This window comes from Natrix helvetica (assembly GCF_964273705.1).
Source record: "Natrix helvetica genome assembly, chromosome: 8".
Classification (NCBI taxonomy): Eukaryota; Metazoa; Chordata; class Lepidosauria; order Squamata; family Natricidae; genus Natrix; species Natrix helvetica.
The window spans coordinates 9775219-9792223 of record NC_138559.1 but is presented as its reverse complement, the minus strand read 5'-3'; the positions used below and the strand labels follow the sequence as shown (position 1 = coordinate 9792223).

The 17005-nt window shown below is 45.6% G+C and overlaps 1 protein-coding gene across 5 annotated transcripts in view; it reads right to left on the bottom strand.

Moving 5' to 3' along the window:
- Positions 1 to 17005, bottom strand: part of PLEKHA2 (pleckstrin homology domain containing A2) — a 112987-nt gene that overhangs the window by 90778 nt on the left and 5204 nt on the right. Inside the window, exon 1 of one of the 5 annotated variants that reach the window (XM_081960803.1) lies at positions 9376 to 9396. The exons of the other annotated variants lie outside the window; for them this stretch is intronic. The gene's annotated coding sequence lies outside the window, so the exon portion shown is untranslated. Of the gene's footprint in view, positions 1 to 9375; positions 9397 to 17005 lie in introns of those variants that run through there. 5 annotated transcript variants of the gene reach the window in all.

Here is a 17005-nt window from a genome sequence, read left to right as displayed (position 1 = left end):
CTGGGGGATGGAAGTTTCTTGGATGAAGTTTCAACTGATGAAGTTTCTTAGATGAGAAACTAACCGTTTTGTTCCCCTTCCTCAAGGAAAAAACAGTCCAGTCGCCTTTTTTAGGGAAAAAAAGAACTTTGGAGACAACTATGACCAGGATGACTGAGAATCTCCACAGAGGCTCACCCTTGGTAGCTTTAGGATGGGTGCTGGATTCGCTGATGGGGAATTCTAAGAGTTGAGATCCACCCATCTTAAACTACCAATGTGGAGAAACACCTTGCCTTTGAGTAAGTTCCTCCCCCCTGGACTTTCCAGACTTCTTGGAACTGCCACCCCGACAATTTTCAGACAACTCGGGGGAAGAGGAATTGCAACATCAACATTTCTGAAGGACACCGGATTCTGGACACCAGCCTAAAATCCAAGGCCAACCAACTGTGCGATATCAGAAAATGAGACCTTTCTCACATACTTTCCTCCCACAGAGCCTTAGGAACAATCATCAGCCAAAGACATAGCACTTTCCAAAGGTTCAAAATACTTTCTGCAAATTATTGCACTTTTTAAAAAATCACACGGCTAGACAATGGCACCTAGCATAATTGGTCACCACGCTATAAAAAAAGATGTTGAGACTTTGGAAAAAGTGCAGAGAAGAGCAACAAAGATGATTAGGGGACTGGAGGCTAAAACATATGATGAAAATTAGGGTTAGGGTTAGAATTGGGCCTTGGGTTTGAAGCTTGCTGCCCCTTGCAAATTGTAAATGATGAGCCATTGGAAACTACCTCCTTATGCCTTGCTTAGCAATGGATATTCTGATCCCAATTTTATCATACCATATCCTGAACCAGAGGGCATCCAAATGAAGCACCTTTAGGAGTTCCTAAATCCCATAATGCTATGTATGTGACCCCAGCGCTCCCCCCTGTTTTTGGCACATTTTGTCACCCTCCCCAGGCTCCGGAGGCTTTCTAGGAACCTGGGGAGGGTGAAAACAGCCTCCCCCGCTGCCCACAACCCCCCCTGAGCTCCCCACACTTTTTGCACACGATCCAAAAAAGGTTAGGCATCACTGCTCTATACAATTTCTTAAGGTTAAGACAAAATCTCCTGAAAATGGACAAGGAACTTTTAAGAAGAGAGGTTTATCATGCAGGATTGCCAGCTGGTAAGGAAAGGCTGTCTGTCATCAGTGACTTTAAGAATTTGCTTAGTTAGTATTTACAGGCAGCGTTTACTCTAAAGCCATGATGTCGAACCTATGGCACACGTGCCCAAGGTGGCACGCCAAGCCATATCTCCCGGCACGGGCGGCATTGCCTCTTTGTCTTCTGGGTTCCTGGTGTGCATGTGCATGCGCTGATCAGCTGCTCTTCGCGGTACGGCAGTGCCAAAAACCAGCGTTTGCATCTGTGCCGGCAGCTGATTGTCAGGTGTGCATGCTTGCCAAGAACCTGGAAGGCTCCGGAGGGCGAAAAACGGCCCTACAGCCAAACCGGAAGTTCAGGAACGGTGACTTCCGGTTTGCTTGTAGGGGCGTTTTTTGCCCTTTGGAGCCTTCAGGGAAGCCTCCCGAAGGCTCCGGAGGGCAAAAAACGGCCCTAAGAGCAAACTGGAAGTCTGTTCCTGGAGTTTCGGTTTGCCCATAGGGCCAGTTTTTCACGCTCAGCCTCCGGAGGGCAAAAAACAGCCTCAAAAAAGGCGTGCATGTGTGTTTTGTCCCCGTTTTAGGACTTTTCTTGCCACCATTGTTAAGTTAATCCCTGCGGTTGTTAAGAATCTGGCTTCCCCATTGACTTTGCTTGTCAGAAGGTCGCAAAAGGAGCTCACGTGACACACACACACACCCCGGACACTGCCATAAATTGTGAGTCAATTGTCAAGCATTCAAATGTATCTCACACGACCATTTGGGACGTTGCAACGATTATGAGTGTGAAAAATGGTCGTATAGTAGTGTCCAAAATTGTGGGAACCATTTGGGAAAAGTGTATTTTTGAGGTTTGATGGCTAATAACACCACTTGTTTTGGAAGTCATACCATAAAAGTATACATCAATGGAAAGATACTTTAATCAAGAATGTAATGAAACAATTTGTTTGTTCAACGGTCTGTCTTCTATGAAAAGGTATAGCCAAATATTGCCAGCAATAAAACCCAGTTAATAGAAGCAATCATTCAATCTTGGTTTCACACGATAAGAGCTGCAGAACTAAAAGACTTGGTTCACTCCATGGGAAGACATTGTAAGGCCATAATTAGTGCTAAAGGTAAAACTAGGTATTAACTGACATGGTGATAATTTTTGTATATCTCGTTTTTTCTACGTGTTTCACTTTTCTTCTTTATAACTGCTATTCTAACAGCAAATCCTTCATAAAAGCTATTGCATTACATTCTTGATTAAATTACCTTTCCATTGATATATAATGTTATGGTACTACTCCCCCCCCCCAAAAAAATGGTGTTATTAGCCACCAAACTTCAAAAACAAAGTACACTTTTCCCAGAAGGTTTCCACAATTTTGGCGTTTTTCAGTGCTGTTATAATGGACACTAAGTGAACTGTGGTATGTCGAGGACTGCCTGTATGTACTTCTAAAAGTTCTCTAACTTTCTTTAAAGCCCTGCTTATTTGCTTAGCCTCCGTTTTAACGGCTCCTGGGCCGGTTGTGTTGAACAAGGACAAACGGTGTTCAAGCAGAAACCCTATTTGCTTTACAAAAAGAAAAGAAAAAAGATTAAAATAGATCTTCAGTTCCTTCTAAGAGAGAAGCAGAGGTGTTGGGGCACCATAAGCCCCATTGCTAGGTCATCCATCCGGAGCAAAAGGGTGGGGGAAGGTTGGTGGGTTGATTTACAACACTGTGATATTACCGCTTTTGCAAACTCAACTTCCTTTTATGAAATTCTGCTGCGCGTTATGTGTCAAATGGCACAAACCCACGCGTGCAAGCACCCAAATATTCTTGCCATCCAACTCCACTTGCCACACACTAAACAAACAACCCAGGACCCACTTTGCAAATGTGGTGCCAGTGAAAGCACTTATCCCTGCAAACACCCCTCTCCCCACTTCCATTAAAACCATCACCACCACCAACAACAGAAGGTATTGAAAAGAAAAACCAAGGACTTTGGAAGCCACATTCAGCCCTGCTGAGCCTTCTCTCTTGAAAATGTTTAAACACTTTTGATGCAAATGGAGGTTGACACAGAATTTGTTTCTTCATTTCTATATATAGGCATAAAAGAGAGAGACGGAGAAAACAGAGGGAGAGAGAGACAGAGAGAGAAAGAGAGAGACAGACAGAAAGAGAAAAAGAGAGAGAGAGAGAGAAAGGGAGAGAGAGAGGCAGACAGAGACACAGAGAGAAACAGAGAGAGAGAGAGAAAGACAGAAAGAGAGAGAGAGACAAAGAGTGAGAGACAGAGAGAAACAGAGACAGAGACAGAAAGAGGCAGTGAGAGAGAGACAAAAAGAGACAAAGAGAGACAGAGAGAGACCAACAGACAGAAAGAGAGAGACAAAGACACAGAGGCAGAGAGAGGCAGAGAGAAACAGAGAGAGAGACAAAAAGAGACAGAGAGAGACAGAGAGAGATAGACAGACAGAAAGAGAGAGACAAAGACACAGAAAGGCAGAGAGAGAGAGAGAGAGACAGAAAGAGACAGAGAGAGAAACAGAGAGAGACAGAAAGACAGACACAGAGAGACAGAGAGACACAGAGACGCAGAGAGAGAGAGAGAAAGAGACAAAAAGAGACAGAGAGACACACAGAGAGATAGACAGACAGAAAGAGAGAGAGAAAGACACAGAGAGGCAGAGAGAGAGAGAGAGAGAGAGAAAGAGAGAAAGAGACAGAGAGAGAAACAGAGAGACAGAAAGACAGAGACACAGAGAGACAGAGAGACGCAGAGAGAGGCAGAGAGAGAGAGAGAGAAAGAGACAAAAAGAGACAGAGAGAGACAAAGACACAGAGGCAGAGTGGCATACAGAGAGAGAGAGACAGAGAGAGAGACAGTCAGACACACAGAGCAAGAGAGAGAGAGAGAGATTTATTGTACTTCCTTTCCCAGGCCAATAGATTCTGCAACTGTCATGTGTACACCTATTTGTGATATCTAAATGACTAAGGTCCATTCAACCTGTCTGCATTCAATTCTCAATTACTCCTGACCCAGGTAACAAGAGACAGATAGCAATCAGCAATGGAGAACGTGGAGGTTTGCAGAAGTATTAAAAGCCTTTAAGGAAAATAGAAAGAATTAATACTAGATGGCGAGACTTACCACCACAACCCAAGGAGAACAAAGCAAGCTTCTTGGGGACAAAGTGCCTGCTATTTACTAGAGAGGAAGTAAAGAAGAAGGGGAAAAAAGAGAGAGAGAGGATTGGATTCAAGAGTCTTACAAGAAAGCAATCTGAACCCTGCCACATAAAACCATTTTTCCGAAGATCAAAATCCGGTCATGTTCCCTAGATAGACATTTTGGAAAAGATTTCTTCTAACAAAAACACATTCTGCAACACAAAACATTCCCTTTATTTGAAGCAACATCTCTGCCCTCCGCAGGCCCACAGGCCCCTGGAGAGGGTAGCTGTATCAAATCCAATGCTTCCATTGGAATCATGTGGCAGAGCATAGGGCAGGGATGGCAAACCTTTTTTGGCTCACGTGCCAAAAGTGGGGGGAGCGCAGGGGGGCTATGCGCATGACCCCAGGGTGCATCTGCACACAACCAGCGCTCCCCCCTATTTTTGGTGTGCTTTTTTCACCCTCCCCAGGCTCCAGAGACTTTATAGGAGCCTGGGGAGGGGGAAAACAGCCTCCCCCCCCCGCTCTCCCCGGAGGCCCTCCGGAGGCTTCAGGAGCTTCCCTGAAGCCTCTGGAGAGCGAACAACCGGCCCTACGGGCAAACCAGAAGTTTGGGGATGCACTTCCGGTTTGTTGTAGGGATGTTTTTAGTCCTCCGGAGCATTCAGGGGTCTTCAGACTTCCCTGAAGGCTCTGGAGGGCAAAAAAACGACCCTACAAGCAAAGCGGAAGTGACTTCCAGTTTGTTTGTAGGGATGTTTTTCTTCAGGGGCCTTCAAGAGGCTTCCCTGAAGGCTCCGGAGGGCAAAAAACGACTCTACGAGCAAACTGAAAGTACGTTCCTTAACTTCCGGTTTGCCTGTAGGGCCGGTTTTTCACGCTCTGGCTTCATGGCCTCAAAGAAGCCTCCGGAAGGCGAAAAATGGCCTCAAAAGAAGGCTGAAGTCAGCTGGCCAGAGCGCGCATGCGTGCTGGCTAACTGCCAGGTGGCACGTGTGCCATAGGTTTGCCATCACGGGCATAGGGTTTAGTCCAGAGGTCCCCAACCTTTTGGACCTCAGGAACCCCTAAATTCCTAATTTTAAATTCCACGGATCACTAATATGATCTGCCTAATGACCTGCTGGGTTGGCGTGGCTAGGTGGTCATGTGACTGGGTGGGCGTGGCCAACTCGACGTCACTCAGGGGCGCCTTGCCAGCCTCTACTTGCCAATCCTTGCCTCCCTACCCGGGCAGTTGCTGCAGCTAAGCAGCCACCACAAGAGAGAGTTGGCAAAACAGCTCAGTCCAAATTGGATCTCAACGGGCCACAGAACAAATCAGCTCAGAGATGTCACTCAAGACACAAATGACCAGTTTGAAATTAGCTTATTTTGAACCTATCATGAAAAGGCCTCTCTCTCTCACTCTCTCAAGAAGTCTATAATGCTGGGAAAGGTGGAAAGAAACAGAGACAGGGGACAAACATATGGACTGAATAACAGTTTTTAGGGCTGCGCAGATAGAAGCATTGCAAGAGCAGTTGCAGATTGATTCCCTCCGGAGAAAAGCTATGGAGTTGCTAAGAGCTGCTTGTCAGGCCTGCAGTTATATTCCTTTTTAGGATCTTTGGCTTGCCACACTCTCTATTTTTTCATTACGCTGTTTCATTAGTGTAGTAATTGGGAGGGGGACTAGAAAGGAGCAGAATTGTGGAATGTGTTGTTGTCATTCCTTTCTAGAAGCCCAAGGTCATCTTTTGTCTCTGCACCTCTGCACCTGACCGGAACCAGCTGGGTGGAGATGCCAGCGTGGCCGAAGAAGATGGATTTATGGGTGTGAGGATAAGATCATGAACTTTCAACTGGGTGGAATCCCAGGAAGCTTTTAGATTTGGGATTCCACAGTTTGTGCCAACATGTCTGTCTTATTAAACTGGGACTTTAAGGATAGCTCTGCCTTGGACTCTTGATTTAATTCTGCATGATATTTGGAACGCTGACACTGGCATTGATACGATTTGTACACATTTATATCTGCTTTTAAATGGATAGGTCAAAGGGGCGTCAAACTCAATTTCATTGAGAGCCACGCTGTGTTTGACCTTGGGGGCTGGGTGTGGGCGTGGCCAGGGTGGGCGTGGCCAGGGTGGGCGTGGCCAGCCCTTCACTCGTGTCGGTACCGGTTTGTGGCCTAAGCCCTCCGTCAGCAAAAATGAGCTCCCAAGCTCCATTTTCAGCTGCCACGATCTCCTAGAACCCTCTGCCTGCAGCCTCCCAAGCTCCGTTTTTACTGGCAGAGGGTTGCAGGTGGCCATCGCAGCTGAAAACAGAGCTTGGGAGGCCATTTTCGCTGGCAGAGGCACCGTGGGCCAGTCCTTCACTGTTTCCAGGCCGGCCCCACGGACCAGATCTAAGCACCCCACAGGCTGGATCAGGCCCATGAGCCTTGAGAATAGATGCTTTCAAATGGATGCATTGTTCAACGTCAAGATTTTTTTTTTTTTTGAAAATATTGCACAAGCAATTCTTGTCTTATTGACCCCAAGGCCAGCATTTCTGTGGCTAAACAAGGCAGTTGTTAAGTGAATCACACCCACTTTTAGGACTCCTTATGAGACAGTCGTTAAGCAAATCACTACAGTTAAGTGAACTACAGAGTTGTTAAACAAATCCCAACTTTTCCCCCTTGACTTTGCTTATCGGAAAACCAGCTGTGAAGTCCGCAAATGGTGATCACATGAACCAGGGACATCACCACCATTGTAACTACATCCTGATACCTGAATTCTGATCGGCGACAATTTTAACTGTTTGTAAGCATTTTTTCCCTCAGTGCTGCCGTAACTTTTAACAGTCACTAAACAAATGCTTGTTGAGGACTACGTATGTGTATATGTATATGCAGTGTGTGTGTGTGTGTGTGTGTGTGTGTGTGTGTGTGTGTCACTGTTTTGTTTCCCTGCACTGCAGTTTCTTTTTTTGCACCCCATGGGCTTTGAAAAGTTAAGAAAAAAAGGAGGGAGGAGGCCGATGGAGGAAAATGGCTGTGGACATCATCCCCACAACTTCCCACTTGCAGATCTCCAAGAAGCATCTCTCTTAGCCCTTACAGGGAACAGAAATCCGAGAGACAAGCCAGGGTTCTGATCTAATACAGATCATCTGAACTCATGGAGGGCAACATCAATAGCGCTTAAACTTACGTACCACATCACAGTGCTTTTACAGTCCCTCTCGAAGCGGTTTACAGAGTCAGCCTCTTGCTCCCAACAATCTGGGTCCTCATTTTACCCACCTCGGAAGGATGGAAGGCTGAGTCAACCTTGAGCCGCTCAGGATCGAACTGCTGGCAGTGGGCAGAGTCAGCCTGCAATACTGCATTCTAACCACTGTGCACCATGGAAGGGAAGGGGAGGGAGAGAAAGGGAGGGGAGGGAGGAAGGAAGAAGGAAGGAAAGAAGGACAATAGCAATAACATTCATATAATGCTTCACAGTGCTTTGCAGCCCTCCTCTAAGCAGTCTACAGAGTCAGCCTCTTGCCCCCAACAATCTGGGTCCTCATTTTACCCATCTCAGAAGGATGGAAGACTGAGTCAACCTTGAGCTGGACAGAATTGAACTCCTGGCAGTGGGCAGAGTTAGCCTGCAATACTGCATTCTAACCATGGCGGCACCAGGAAGGAGAAGGAGAAAGGGAATAAGAGAAAGGAAGGGAGGAATAGCAACAGCACTTAGACTTACATACCGCTTCACAGTGCTTTTACAGCTTTCTTTAAGTGGTTTGCAGAGTCAGCCCCTTGGCCCCAACAATCTGGGTCCTCATTTTTCCCACCTCGGAAGGATGGAAGGCTGAGTCAACCTTGAGCCTGGCGAGATTTGAACTGCGGAACTGCAGGCAGCCAGCAGGCAGCAGAAGTAGCCTGCAGTACTGCACTCTAACCACTGCGCCACCCTGGCTCAATACAATCCAGTAGGCTATACTGGCATGCCTTGATAAAACCACACTTGGAATATTGCAAGTTTTGGTTGCCATGAGATAAATAAGACGCTGAAACTCTGGAAAGAGTGCGGAGAAGAGCAACAAAGATGATCTGGGGAGACTGGAGCCTAAAACATATGAAGAACGGTTGCAGGAAGTGGGTATGCCTAGTTTCAAGAAAAGAACTAGGGGTGACATGATAGCAGCGTTCCAATATTTCAGGGGCTGCCACAAAGAAGGAGGGGTCAGCTTATTCTCCAAAGCACCAGAAAGCAGGAGAAGCAGCAATGGATGGAAACTAATGAAGGAGAGAAGCAACCTAGAACTAACTAATTTCCTAATAGTGAGAACAATTAACCAGTGGAACAGCTTGCCTCAAGACGTTGCGGGTGCTCGAACACCATGTTTTTAAAAAGAGATTGGACAACCCTTTGTCTGAAGATGGTATAGGGCAATGATGGTGAACCTTTTCGGCGCACAGTGCCCAAACCGGAACAGGCATCCATATGCGCACATGTACATGCTGGAAACCCGAAGACCAGCTGGCCAGCATGCGCATGCCTGTTTTTTGGCCAGTTTTGGGGCTGTTTTCAGGCCGTTTTTTGGCCCTTTGGCACCCACGAAGACCAGCTGGCTGCTCCGGCACCTGCAAAGAAAAATGGCCCCAAAAGCGCCCTGTTTTTTGGGCGTTTTCAGGCCGTTTTCCGGCACTCCAGTGCCTGCGAAGAGCAGCTGGTGATGCCGCATGTGTCCAGAGAGAGGGCCATAGGTTTGCCATCACGGGTATAGGGTTTCCTGCCTGAGCAGTGGGTTGGACTAGAAGACCTTCAAGGCCCCTTCCCACTCTGTTATTCTGTTCAACGGGAAAAGGTGGTTTCACTCTTTTGGCAAAGCATTGAAACTTCCAGCTGCAAAAAAAAAAAAAAAGACTTTTGGATGAACACAAGAGTTAAGCTCTTTTATTCCAGGGAACACAGCCAAGTTCCTAAGTGTCTTCAGTCTGCTCAGCTTCCTCTCCTAATGTTCAACCACACGGCGACTTATCGATTGGAAAGGAGGAAGACGGCTGCAATACACACATAGAAACCGACTAACCTTTGCCCGGGACAGAAATAGTGGGAAGGAAAGAGGAACAAGGGATGATGCAAAAACAACCTCCATTTGGCTTGCAAAGCAACAGCTAAAGAAAGAAAAGCCAACGAGCTCAGTTCTTCTTGCCCAGACGTGTTTACCTAACAAAGCTGAGTAACCTTAAAATAAGTTTTCCCAAGGCTGCAGATAAGCATTGATAGATTATAATATATGGGTATCAGGTTGTTATTTATTTTTTCTTCAAAAGCATATAACACAGGTGCAAGATAAGCAAGCAGTAAGTTAATCAGCAGAACGTTAAAAGTGGAGGTTTTTCTTCTTTCTTCTAACCTGTCAAATTCTGACATGTCACATTTCTACCCGTAAAGAAGTCCTACCTGAAAAGGAAAAAATATATATAGAAAGGATAAGAAAGGACAGAGAACTTAAGATCTCTTAACAATACAGGTAGTCCTCGTCATACGACTATAATTGAAGCCAAAATTCCTGAGGCGTTTGTTCTGTGAGTTTTGCCCCATTTTACGACCTTGCTTGCCGTAGTTGTGAAGTGAATAGTTGCAGTTGATATATTAGTAACCCAGTTGTTCAGTGAATCTGGCTTCTCCATTGACTTGGTGTTGTGACCCACCACCAATGGCCAGCAGAGCTGGCAGCAGAGTCGGACAGTGAGAAGGTTGGGGAGGAGCATGGGCCGGTCCTGGAGGCTGGGAAAGGCTCAGACGAGGACTCTGCGTCAGAGGCAGAGACTGGACCGAGGCCGTCTGGCAGCGATCAGATGCCTACGGAGCCAGACAGCAGTGAGGCAGAGGAACAGCTGGAGCCTGTTCCCAGTGTGCGCATGCGCAGAGCTGCCAGAAGAAAAGAACAACTCAGAAATCAGGGTAGACTTGGGAGTAAAGTCACAGGTGGAAGGTGATAGGGCCCTCCCATAGGAAATAAAAGCTTTGTTGAGGACAAGGGTGTCCAACCTGAAGTCCGAAAGTCCAATGGAACTTTTAAAGGCTTGTGGACTTCAACTCCCAAAATTCCTCAGCCCGTGCGGTTTTGGTCACCCAAAAAAACAACAACACGATGTTGTGACTCTAGAAAGAGGCCAGAGCAGCAAAGATGATTAGGAGCTCAAACCTATGATGAACGGTTGCAGGAACCGGACATGGCTAGTCTAGTGAAGAGAGGAACCAGGGGAGACATGAGAGCAGTCTTCCAGTATTTGAGGGGCTGCTACAGAGAAGAGGGGCTATTTTCAAAAGCCCCTGAAGGCCAGACGAGGAACAATGGATGGAAAGTGATCAAGGAGAAATTCAATTTGGAAATAAGGAGGAATTTTCTGACAGTGAGAACAATCAACCCATGGAACAGAGGTTGCCTTCAGAAGTTGTGGGAGCTTCATCCCTGGAGGCTTTCAAGAAGAGACTGGACTGCTGTCTGAAATGGTGTAGGGCAGGGGTGTCCAAACTTGGCAACTTTAAGACTTGTGGACTTCTCTGCTGGCTGGGGAATTCTGGGAGTTGAAGTCCACAAGTCTTAAAGTTGCCAAGTTTGGACACCCCTGGTGTAGGGTCTCCTGCTTGGGTAGAGGAGTTGGGCTACATGACCTACAGGTGTTTCAATTCCAGACCCAGATATCAATGCATGCATTTGGCTTTTTGTCTCCTACATACAACTCACAGAATTATTTCGTGCAGAGCATTAAAACCCCAACAGCAGGGATCCTTCTTGGTTAGAGTTGTAGAGCGTAGAGTTTCCTGCTTGGGCAGCAGGTTGGACTATATGACCTACAAGGTCCCTTCCAACTCTGTTCCTCTGAATCTTAAAGTCTTAAAGTTGCCAGTGCTAGGCCACCCCTGTTCCTGCCTCCTCTTTTATGCCACTTGGTTGCCTACAGACCAGGTCTCAGCTCTGCTTGGCAAGATTAGCTTCTCTTCTTGTTCAATCTGCTGTGCAAGAGAGAAACAGAAAAGGATGTTTAAACAAACAAAAAAAAACATCCTTTTTTTCTTTTTCTTTTTTTAAAGGAGGATGCCAAGATTAACAGTTGAAACTGGCCCGAGGTGAGCAAAACTCAAATCCTCGCATTGACAAAGTGTGCGGGTTTAGTCCAGCTTTCTATTTCTGCGTAATCTCACCGGAGATAGCGTAATAGGGGACTGCACGTCCTGCTTCCAGTTCTCATGGAATGAACAGAAGTGCCAGACAGCCAAAAGCTGGCAAGTTTCAAGGTACAACTGTTCTATTTTGGTGCTATCGGGTTAGTTGGTTGGTTGGTTGCATGCATAAGAACTGTCAGATAGAGAACGAGGACAAATCCCAGAGTAAGCCTCCCTCCTCGTCCCACGGATCGTAAAATATACGGGCAAGTCCTGGATCGATGGGCACAACTGAGCCCAAAATCTCCATTGCTAAGTTCAGCACGTTTTGTCCTATTTTACCACCTTTCTCTATAGAGCTGTGGTGGCGCAGTGGTTAGAATCCAGTATTGGCTGCCACTACCCATGGTGGGGAATTAACAATCCAGTTCAATACTACTCACAATCCAACTTTCAGTCAATTAAAGACGTATATAGATATGAATTCCAAATATTTTTGAAGATTGGTATCTGGCTAGCACTCATGCCTGCCCATCCCGACTCTTTCCCCAGGACTCGAAAACGGTTGGAAAGTCCCTGCGAGTAAGGGTGCGAAAGACCCCGTGTAGAGGGGCGCGAAGGTTCCCGCGGTGAGGAACACGAAAAGTCCCTCCGTAGGGCGCAAAAGAGTTCCCTCCGTAGGGCAAGAAAAAGTCCCTTTAAAAAGGGTGCGAAAAGGTCCTCTAAGGACACGAATTTTGAAGCGGGGAATACGAAGCGGCAAGCCCGGCTAGGACGAAGTGAGCCCCACATATGAGCAAGATCATGGGAAACAGTAGCTCAAGGGTGGCCACGGAAACCCCCCTAGGGGAGCTGTTGGAGGGCCTGGGACAAAAAGCAGATGCCCATCCCGGCCGGTATGAAAAAAAGGAAAGCAAGAAATATGTAAGAAAATTTACACATTTTACTGCAAAAGTGTTTCAATCATAGAAGTAGTAGGAATGTCATATTCCATGAAATGTACATCGTCTGCCTTCTGTAATAATGTTTGGGTTTCCACACTTGGACAGAATGGGTGAGATTCCACAACATGAGACTAAAGATATGTCTGTAAAGAACTGTATACTTGGCCTCTCCTCTTCTTCTCCTCAGAAAAAAAAGGACTGCTAGCTCAAACCATAACTCTTGAATTGGCTGCTGGTGAATGCGTCCTGATAAAACCTGACATGAGGAAAAAACTTAGCTAAGCTGGGACAGACTCTACAAAGCCTGACTGACCACTCTTACCAGCAAGCCAAGCCTAATGCCATCCAGCAGACATGAAAGAAAGGACCCTGAGATGAAGAAGTAAAGACCAAAAGACTCTCTTCTATCCCCAAAAGACAGCTGTAAAGACTATGGGGGAGGGTGGAAATTGATTGTAAAGTTTTCTTTCTTTGCTTCCTTCACAGAAATTCATTGTAAGGTTTTCTTTCTTGTCTCATTTATATTGTAATCAGTTTAATGTATTCATGTAAGAATTGTATTTGAGAATGGCTAGCACAGCAAGTTCTGAACACCTTAGATTTCTGTCTAGTGGGAGGGAAATTTTGTCCAAAATGTCTGTATTTTCTGTATTATAGAAGCAGCTACACAGAGAGAGAGAGGGAGGGAGGGAGAGGGAGAGACCCCATTCAAAATTAGATTGAAACTATCTCCTCCACACAAAGCTTCTCCTAGGTTGATTTTTACCCTGGCACAAAAAGCCTAAGGAGTGATATCTCCCTGTTAATCCCATTGGGGAGGGTCAATTCCCCTCAGGCAGTTCCCCCACTTGAAGAGTAGCAGAAAGGATCTTCAAAACCCAAGCCCTGATTGATTAAAAAATGATGCTGCCCCATTGCCCAGTAAAGCAGGATATGTTGCACTGGTGGTCTCATGAGTAGAAGTCCCCGGGCTCATTGTGTGTAATTTTAAAAATATTAAATAGCCTGGAGTGCACACTAGCTAAACTCAATTTGACCTCACTAAAATAAGAACTAGGGCAGGTTCAAGAACCATCCCTTGGAAATAGGCAGCCTGTAGGTATTTAAAAGGCAAAACCATAGCTGGGAAGAATTTTGGGATTTCTGCTTGCCTGAAACCTGTCTGGAAGCTCACAGTAAGTGATATCTGAAATTAATTGGCATAGAAAATTGGATACTGTAAATTTCTTTCCAGAAATTGTGCCCTGGTTGCTAGACCTTCATGGTTGAAAGCTCTCTGGGAGCCACTGAAGGGATCCTTCTGCTGTCTCTCTCAATGCCTTTCCATCAGAAAAAAAAGGTCTCCCTGATCTGACCAATTTTAATCTTTTCTCAAGAACATGTGTGTTCCACTCACATGTTTTGAAAAAAAAAAGGAGAGATTGTAGGAAGTTATTACCCAGCCTTCTCCCAGAAAAATGAAATATCCTAGGAAATATTGAAAAGGCAGAATATTTTTCTGGATGTGAAAAGGGAGAAACATTTTAAAGACAGAATAGCTTCCTGTAGCTTCCTGCCTCCACCCACTTTGTCAATGGGCCATTAAGGTGGCCAAGCCAGTCCCTTTACATAATAAAGAGTTCTCCCCTTCAGCTCCAGGGGGATGGGATTAAGGCATGATAATATTGGCACTTTACCCAACTCACCACATGGCATCTGAGAACTCAACCAAACCTGGATTCAAAACAAAGCGTAGAGAGTTGCCCCTGCATGGCTCCAAAGGAGTCTGACAACCAATCATAAGACAAGCTCAAGATCAAAGGCCAGAGAGGGCATAAAACCAGGGACTCAGCTTCTCTTCCTTTCCTCTCTTTTTCTCCACCAACATTAAAGCATGTGATCACCTTTTCTGTTCAGGATTCAAGCCATGTGGTCCTGTCCACCATTAAAACCATCTTTCCAAGCAGCCTCCATGTCTCCAGTGTCTTTTTCCCCACTTGGAACTGAACCCAGATCGACATTTCTTCCAACAATAGTATTAGCCCTTTACCCATCTCACCACAGGGCACCTGGGAAGAAGCAATGCTCAACCAAACTTGGACTCAAAGCACAGCCTACAGAGTTGCCCCTGCATGGCCCCATGGGAGTCTGACAACCAATCAGAATACAAGATCAAGATCAAAGCCCCGAGAGGGCATAAAATCTAGGAACTCTCAGCATCTTGTTCTCTTTTCTCCTTCACCCAACATCTGGAAGCATGTGATCCCCCTTTTTCTCTTCAGGAGCTCAAGCCATGTGTTCCTGTCCACCATTAAACCATCTTTCCAAGCAGCCTCCATGTTTCCAGTGTCTTTTTTCCCACTTGGAACTGAACCCAGAAGGACATTTCTCCCAACACAACCACTGTAGCATCTCCATGGTCATGTTAATTTCCAGTCAGATTCTTGACCACGGATTCACATTTACGACGGTTGCCGTGTGCTGGGGTTGTTATGATCCCCTTTTGTGCCCTTCTGACAAGCAAAGTCAATGGGGAAGCCAGATCCACTTAACCGTGTTACTAATTTAACAACTGCACTGAATCACTTAACAAAGGTGGCAAGAAAAGTCGTAAAGTTCACTGAACAAATTTCTCACCTAACAACATAAATTTTGGGATCAATTGTGGTCGTATGTCGAACACTACCTGTGTATCTACACCCCCAGCTTTGTCCTTTGCATTGAAAAGGAACTATTTTCTTTCCCTGAATTGTCCTTTTTCCCCTTCTCTCAATATAACTAGGGGCTGAGTCAGACAGAGAGCAGGGAGAATATGGAGAGGGGTTTAAAATCTCCTTTGATGGGAATTCCAAACCATGTTAAAAGCCTCCTCATCAGCCCCTGTGTCTTGCCAAAAAAACTGTCTTTAACTAAAGGTTAAAAAACAAAATAAACCAAAATTCCATTTGAGAGCCAGTTTGGTATAATGGTAAAAGCAACAACGGCTACAAACTGGGAGACCATGAGTTAAAGTCTTAGGCACAAAGTTAGCTGGGTGATCTCAAGCCAGTCACTTTCTCTCAGCCCTAAGAAGGAGGCAATGGCAAACCACTTCTAAAAAAAAATGAAAACAACCCCACACATGTTTAGGCATGTCTCCGAGAATCTGATATGATGAAATGGAAGAACAAAAACAACAAAAAATACTGCATTTAGATTTTTTAGACTTTTGGCTCAAGCATGCACTTAATCTCTTAATCTTTTCATTCCCCTCCCCCCCCCGTGTCTTCCTATTTGCTTTTGTGTTTTATATTTTATTTTATCTAACAAAACCTTTAAATTTAATTTTACCATATATATGTTTGCAGGGGAACTGCTTCTGTGACCCACTTTTAAAAAAAAAAATCACACTGCAAATCAACATGAATTCCAGTTGGCCCCAACAAACTGAACTTAAGTAACCCAAAGGCAACATTTTTATATACTTAAACATATCTTTTTTCTGCCATCAAATGGAATATATTTTTGCCTAGTCAAAGGATACGGAGTTTCACTTTTAAAAAAAAGCAAACAAACACAACTATCTTGGAAAGTGATAGCTTCTTTTGCTATCACTTTCCAATATAGTTTGCTACAATCCAGCACTTTGGCAGCTAAGTCAACTTGTGCATCTGATAAGAGAATAAAAAGCCCCCCTTTTTTTGCCCGCTGACTGGTATACTTGACAGGGAAAGGCTGAATACACCAAGCAACCACAGACTGCAGATGGTTCAGCTTCTGCATAAAACTTTGGGCTGGAAGTCCCCTGTTCCTACAAGGATCAGAAGGCCCTGTCTTTGGAATGCAAAAAAAGGACCTATTGATAGCAATAACACCTAGAGTTATATAGTGCTTTACAGCCCTCTCTAAGTGGCTTACAGAGTCAGCCTCTTGGCCCCAACAATCTGGGTCCTCATTTTATCCACCTCAGAAGGATGGAAGGCTGAGTCAACCTTGAGTCAATCAGGATCGAACTGCTGGCAGTGGGCAGAGGGAAGGAAGGAAGGAAGGAAGGAAGGAAGGAAGGAAGGAAGGAAGGAAGGAAGGAAGGAAGGAAGGAAGGAAGGAAGGAAGGAAGGAAGGACGGACAATAGTCATAGCACTTAGACTTATATACCGCTTCACGGTGCTTTACAGCCCTCTCTAAGCAGTTTACAGAGTCAGCCTCTTCCACCCAACAATCTGGGTCCTCATTTTACCCACCTCGGAAGGATGGAAGGCTGAATCAACCTTGAACCTGGTGAGAATCGAACGCCTGGCTGTAGGCAGAGTTAGCCTGCAATGCTGCATTCTAACCACAGGAAGGAAGGAAGGCAGTAGCACTTAGACTTATATACCGCTTTACAGTCCTATCTAAACGGTTTACAGAGTCAGCATATCAACAATCTGGCTCCTCATTTTACCGACCTCAGAAAGATGGAAGGCTGAGTCAACCTTGAGCCTGGTGAGATTCGAACTCCTGGTAGTGAGCAGTGAGTTAGGCTGCACTACTGTATTCTAACCCTTCTGCTCATACAAGATTCCAGCACAAACGTACCCTGGGGGTCGGTTGGAAAAGCGGGGTCAAAGCCAAAGGAAGGCCGGATCAACTGTGATCCTCTCTGC